The 6,979-nt window shown below is 39.8% G+C and overlaps 1 pseudogene; it reads left to right on the top strand.

Moving 5' to 3' along the window:
• Window positions 1–953: 953 nt before the first annotated feature.
• LOC147728275 (uncharacterized) lies at window positions 954–1,972 on the top strand (annotated as a pseudogene).
• Window positions 1,973–6,979: the final 5,007 nt, after the last annotated feature.

The following is a 6,979-nucleotide window of genomic DNA, read 5'->3' as shown; positions in this document are numbered from 1 at the left end:
TTTTTGTTTTAGCTGTTTTGTTTTCATTCTCCTGTTGTGTTATGTTCTACCTTGTCTCTGCGCCGGGACGCTCCTTGGCTGGAGTATCTGTGCGCACAATAAATCACCGTAACATAACATAACATAACATACTCCGGTTACAGAATACTTGTGCGATTGAAAATTCTATCACTTTATTAGCGAAACAGATTAGTGGAATTGTTTTGTGTAAGTTACTAACTGATTTTTGTAAAATATCTTGTAAATACGGCTTTCTGAAAAAACCCTGTAAGGGAGGGGTCAGTCGGCGTTGCAGAAGAGGGAGCGCTGTTGACGTCAAAAGTGTCGCGCTGGGATTGGTCCGCGTGACCAAGTCAGAGTAGGAGCTGATTGGGTCATCACAGAAAGCAGCAGAAGCTATTGGTTAAGCACTATAGTGACGCATCGTGTTCTTACTGGTGCATTACTACGAACTGCGCTGTGATAGGTTGGGGATACGGAATCAACAATAGAATAGTGCGCGATCTTTTGAGAGAAGGGAAAGTTTTTGAAAATGTCCTATTATTATTATGACGATGACAAGAAGAAACCTTCATGGTTTAAAAGACTTAAAATGTGTTTGTAAAAGACAAGGAGTTAGTTACAAAAGAGGGAAAAATACTTCCTTCGCCGAAACACCTGCTTCTTACATGTTGTCGAAATATGGATATCATACGTGTGTTTGGTTGGATAATTGGATACAGGATACCAAGGATGATGGTGTGTTAGCCTTTCCGGAGGGAGGAACGTTTGATGTGGCAATGTTGAGGAATTTGAGAGACAAAATGATGAAACTTGAACCAAGACCTAGACCAACTCAGTTTAAAGCATTGGTTGAGTGGTAGGATGAAATGCATCAAATGGAAAGTGAGAGGCTGAGCAGGCATCTTAGACCGAGAGGTAGAAATTTGTGGGGAGAGACTCATGAGACTAGGATGCGGAGATGGAGAGACAGTAATATGTGCGATGGCATGTATCCGGTCAGAGTAGTAGAAGAATATGAGGGACGAAAAAGTGTAGAGAAAAGAAGCAATATTGATTCAGGGAATCAAGGCTATGGTGATAGTGAATCAGAGGATGCTGTACTAGAGGAAATATTAAATAGAAGACCGCCACCATACTAACCAAGTCCTTTACGGCTACTCCGAATGCCCCAATGATAGAAGAAAAAGTTAATGAATCACCAGAACAGCCATCAAATTTTAGAGATTTTCCTGAAAGAGTAGAAACAAGATATGTCCAGAGTACACCAATAGGAGAAGCTAGAATTACAGGTACACCCAAGCGAAGTAATGATTTACACAGGAATGTTCTGAGTCCAGAAAGACAAAACAATGAGCAGCCAAGTATGTCTGAATATGAACGATCTGCACATGAGTTAGTTCAGAATTTACCTAGAAATATGGAAGCTGTAACTATTCCAGTAACGATAGTACCTGTGATACCAGTATTTGATGATCAGAAAATAAGAGAACCGAGACTAACAATAGCATTACAACAAAGTTTGCAGAGAGCGAGAGAAAGTACTTATCCCGATTTATCAGAAATAAGACAGAATACAAGTGTAAATCCACCAGAATTAACTTTTAATAAAAATTTGACATGCGCATTCCCGACAGGAGCAGAATCTGACTCTGCAACTCCAGAGAGAAGTACAGACAAAATAGATTTAACACAAACGCCCAGAGATCCAACTGACAGAGAATTGAGTGAATGGATTAAAACGGTAAAATTAAAAGAGCAGGAATCAAAAGTGCTGGATGTGGCCAAACTAAAAGTAGATATGGAGGAATTAATAATTGGAACGATTGGGACAGATAGATTAAAGAATTACCAGGATGATGAGCTCAGGTTTTTATGTAAAAGTATAACATGGAGAGCTAAAACAATGTATGATCAATTGGAAGAAGTGGCAAGTGAATATGGAATAGAGTTCATTGCAGAAAACCAATAGAGTGGATTTTGCAGAAAGAGACATTGAGAACATGAATAATGCTGGAAGATTAATTCAAATAAAGGATTTAAATGCTTTTTGCGAAAATGGGGTGATGTAGGCAAATGGCGAGTCAAATGGACAAAGAAGAAAGAGGAAAATAGTGATAAATCAACGTTAGCTTTTCCAGTTAGAGAAAAAGAAACAGAGGTAACTGAATTCCCTATGAGAGAAGTTCCTGGAGGAGATGTACATGTTCCTTGGAGCAGACAAGATATATTGTCATTTACAAATGATTTCCCTAGATTAAGAAAAAAACCAGTAGAATGGTACTGACAAGTTGACAGATTTTTAAAGGTGTCAAAGGTATTGTGGATTGATTTAGAAGGATTATTTGACATAGTGGTGCCAGCAGATTTGTGGACAGAATGTAAAATATCTGTGGATTGGCCAAGGGAAGAGTATTCTAGGGATCCAAAGACAGGAGCTCCATCACTGGATGTGATGAGAAAGTATGAACAAGTGATAGTGTGGTTGAAAAACAAAATACCTCCAAAAGAGACTGATTGGGTAAAGATAGACAGGACCACTCAGGAGCCGAAAGAAACTGTGCATTCTTTTTATGAAAGGTTGTTGTTGGTTTTCAAACAGTATAGTGGTTATGAGGAATTAAGTGAGAAAGATATGAGCCACTTTGTGTATAGATTCATATATGGATTAAGGCCAGAAATTTCAGATATGATTAGACATAGCATGATGGATTGGCAATCGAGTTCTGTAGACAAGGTATTGAGACAAGCAAAATATTGTAATGAAGAGATTGAAGCGAAACAAAAGAAATTAAAAGAAAACGTATGTGGGCACAAGTGAAAGTAGCAGAACAACAAGTGGCGCATATGGAGAACAAGAATGCAGGGGATCAGAGTGGGTTTAAAGGCAAACCTAAATTGGTGGGAAACATTGATGAAATGAAAAAGAAAACACAATGTTTTAATTGCGGCAAGGTAGGGCATTGGAAACGAGAGTGTAAATGTCCGCCTAGAGTTAATGGGGAAAATACATCATTGAATCCACAGGTGCAGTTTGAGGTAAATCAGCAGCAGTCACAGCAACAGCAGATAGCAAATCAGCAAAGTCAGGTGCCACAACTGCCACTGCCAAATAGTGGAAATCAGCAGAAGTACGGTGCAGAGACAGGATTCAGCGGAGGTGAGCAGGTAAAAAGACCGCAAAGAGTAAATGCGTGTCCGCAATATTGGTTGCAAGAAGAGAATGGCAGTGAGCCGGATGAAAGTTTCTGACGGTGCCTGAGGGAGGAAGAAGAGTGTATGCTTGGAGCCACTCTTGAGGTAGATCAGTCAGGTCCATTTGTGAGCGGAAATGTGAATCATGTGGAAATAATTTTCTATAGTGGACACTGGTGCTACCCGTTCTATTTTTAGATCAGTGGAAATTCAAAATCTTCCTCTCTCGGGTGAAACGATCCAGGTTATAGGTGTAGCCTACAGACAAATAAATACTCCCTTGACAAAATGAGTTGAAATAGAGATTGGGACATATAAGGATATGCATCGATTTGTGGTGTGCGACAGTAGTTCTGTTAATCTGTTGGGAAGAGATATATTGTGTAAGATGAACTGTGCCATATATTGTTCACCAGATGGCATAGAATTGCAGACTCCAGATGAACATAGTTTGTATAAATTGACCATGCTCATGATTGAGGCAGAACAGGATAAATTGTTTACTGTGTTTGATAAAGAGAGAATTCCTATTGAACTAAAAGAGGCAGTAAAAGAAAGTGTGTGGGATTTCACTGGAAAGGATATAGGTTTGATGAAAGGGGTTGATCCTGCGAAAGTGACCATAAAAGAAGGTGCTAGCGATCCGAATACATCACAATACAAAATGACTGCAGAAGTGATTGAAGGAATTACTCCAGTAATTGACAAAATGATTGAGCATTCAGGATTGTGTAGGATTTGAGAAAAATTAATAAGATTGTTGTTCCATGTTGTCCGATTGTTCCAAAATACAGCAGTGATTTTGTATCAGATTCCTCATGATGCAGAGTGGTACACAGTGAAAGATCTGTGCAATGCGTTCTTTACTGTTCCATTGTATCCAGAAAGTTAGCCAATTTTTGCATTTCAATTCCAAAATCGTATTTTAGCATGGTGTAGAATTCCGCAAGGGTACACTGAAAGTCCATTAATTTTTAACCAGTTGTTGAAGAAATCATTAGAAACTTTGAACATGCCTGGAGAGTCTGTGTTAGTACAGTATATTGATGACCTACTGGTTGCATCAAAAACAAAGGATGCCTGTGTAACCAATACAGTGGCATTGTTGAATCATTTGGCTGAAGAGGGACATAAAGTGTCTCCATCGAAATTACAGTTCTGTCAGAAAGAGGTACAATATTTAGGTCAAAAGATTGCTAAAGGAATCAGACAAATTACCATTGAAAGAATTAAAATGATACAAGGAATGCAACCACCAAAAACTCAAAGACAGGTAAGAATGTTCCTGGGAATGGTAGGCTATTGCAGACAGTGGATGAGTGGATTTTCATTAATTGCAAAACCTTTGCAGAGACTGACAAAGGCAGATATCAGAGACCCAATTGTTCTGACAAAGACAGAGATGGAAGCATTTGAGCAATTAAATAACCAACTGTGTGAAGCGCCAGCATTAGGAATGCCTGATTATGAAAAAGAGTTTGAACTGTACTGCAGTGAGCGGGAAGGATGTGCTCTGTCAGTATTGATCCAAAAACATGGGAGAATGAGAAAATCGATTGCGTATTTCTCAGTTGTTTTGGACCCTGTTGCAAAAGCTTTGCCAGGATGTCTGAAAGCAGTAGCAGCAACAAGTGTAAGTCTGGAACAAAGTGAAGAAATTGTGATGGGATTTCCTGTGAGGGTGTATGTACCTCATTCAGTAGGGATTCTCCTCACAAGAGCAAAAACACAGTACATGACTAACAGCAGATTGACAGAGGTGAGAGTAACCATAGTGACAGATAGTCAATATGGTTACAGAGTTGTTCATGATTATGGGCAGCTCTGGTCCCAAAGAGGTTATTTGACCTCTGCAGGAAGACTTATACGGAATGCAGAATTTGTGAAGACATTGATAGATGTGATTCAACTGCCTAAGAAACTGGCCCTGGTGAAACGTTCTGCTCATAAAAAAGGTGATGATTATATAACCCGAGGAAATAACTATGCAGATGCAATTGCCAAGCACTGTGCTAAAAAACAAATTTCAATAAATCGGGGAAAAGATGAAGAACATGTTCCAAGTCCTTTGATGCTAACCACTGTAGTTGAGACCTGGCAGGAAGTGAAGCAGATGCAGGAAGAGGCAGGAACAGATGAGAAAGATCTCTGGATAAAATCAGGATGTAGACAGAGGGAAGAAGTTGAAATTTGGGTTCACAAAAATGTAAGACCAGTAATGCCCGATAGCATGATTTCAGATATGGCCCGAATGTACCATGGTCAGGCCCATATTGGAAGAGATGCCATGATTCGTCTTTTTAGACAGACTTGGTATAATCCCAAATTTAGAATGATTGCTGAAAGTTTGTGCCAAAGGTGTTTAGTATGCCAACAATTTAACCCAAACAGAAAAACTGTTGTAAGTCTGGGAACCATAGGACGGGAGGGTGGCCCATTCACAAGAGTTCAGATGGATTTTATTAACCTACCTCCATGTAACAGACTCCGATATGTTCTTGTGATAATCTGTTTGTTTTCACGATGGATTGAAGCTTTTCCTACATGGAGAAATGATGGAATTACTGTTGCAAAACTGTTCTTACGTGAGATAATACCACGGTTTGGGTTTCCGGTCACAATTGAATTGGACAGAGGCCCACATTTACAGAATGAACTTCTGCAGATGATCTGCGAAGCTCTGGATATTCACCAGAAACTGCATTGTGCATATAGACCTGAGGCTTCAGGGGTAGTTGAGCAAGTGAATTGAACAGTTAAGAATAGAATTGCAAAAATGTGTTTGGTAACAGGAATGAAATGGCCAGGTGCATTGCCGCTTGTTTTGATGACATTGAGGAGCATACCTGACAGAAAAACCGGATTAAGCCCTCATGAGATTTTGATGGGGAGGGTGATGAGACAGGCTTATGAACCAGTTAATAAGCTGTTAGCCATTAATGATGACATCATACTGGATTACTGCAAGGATCTATCTGATGTGGTAACTTCTGTGCTCCACCAGGTGGGAACTGAAGCAAATTGCAAAGAGAAAAATCCAGCTCATGACTTAGTCCCTGGGGACTGGGTAAGAGTGAAAGTTCACCGTATGAGGAATTGTTTGGTACCAAGGTGGCAAAGACCACGTCAAGTTATCTTGGTCAGTACTACTGCAGTCAAGTGTGCTGGACTAAAGAGGTGGGTTCATGCGAGTCACACAATCCGTGTGCCAGAACCTGAATACCCATACGACGGTGAAAGTACAACTGACTCTGATGGTGAACCAGATAAGGATCCAGATACTGAAGATCAACAAGAACGTTAATATCTGGAAGTATCAGAAGCCAGTTCTGCGTCTGAAGGTGAAGGTGACAGGGAGATTGTTTAAATACCAGATTCAGAAGATCAACTTGAAGATCGAGAATCGGTAGAAGCAAGCACCAGTAAAGACGCAAAAAGAAAGTGAAAAGAAAGTTGCTGAAGAGAGGAAAACTGAACCGCAAACTGAAGACTCTGGAAGCAGGAACGGAAATCCTGAAACAGGGGAAGAGGAAGTAACTCATGATGAAAATGAGATTCCAAGTACCAGTTATGAAGGTGTTCCTAACAGAGTAACAGTAGAGAAAGCTAAATCTAATGAAGATCAAGACATTGTGAAAATCATAATTAATGATACAGTAGAAGACACTGAAAGTGAAACTGATGACAGTGCAGATGAGTCTCAATTAAGAAAAAGCACAAGAAAAAGAGCTTGGAGAGTGGGACATAATATAACAGAGCCGAAGTCTAAGAAAGTCTGCAAAGG

This window comes from Lissotriton vulgaris, chromosome 3_1, assembly GCF_964263255.1.
Source record: "Lissotriton vulgaris chromosome 3_1, aLisVul1.2, whole genome shotgun sequence".
NCBI classification, from domain to species: Eukaryota; Metazoa; Chordata; class Amphibia; order Caudata; family Salamandridae; genus Lissotriton; species Lissotriton vulgaris.
The sequence above is the reverse complement of the archived record's forward strand: the minus strand, read 5'-3'. Positions and strand labels throughout refer to the sequence as shown.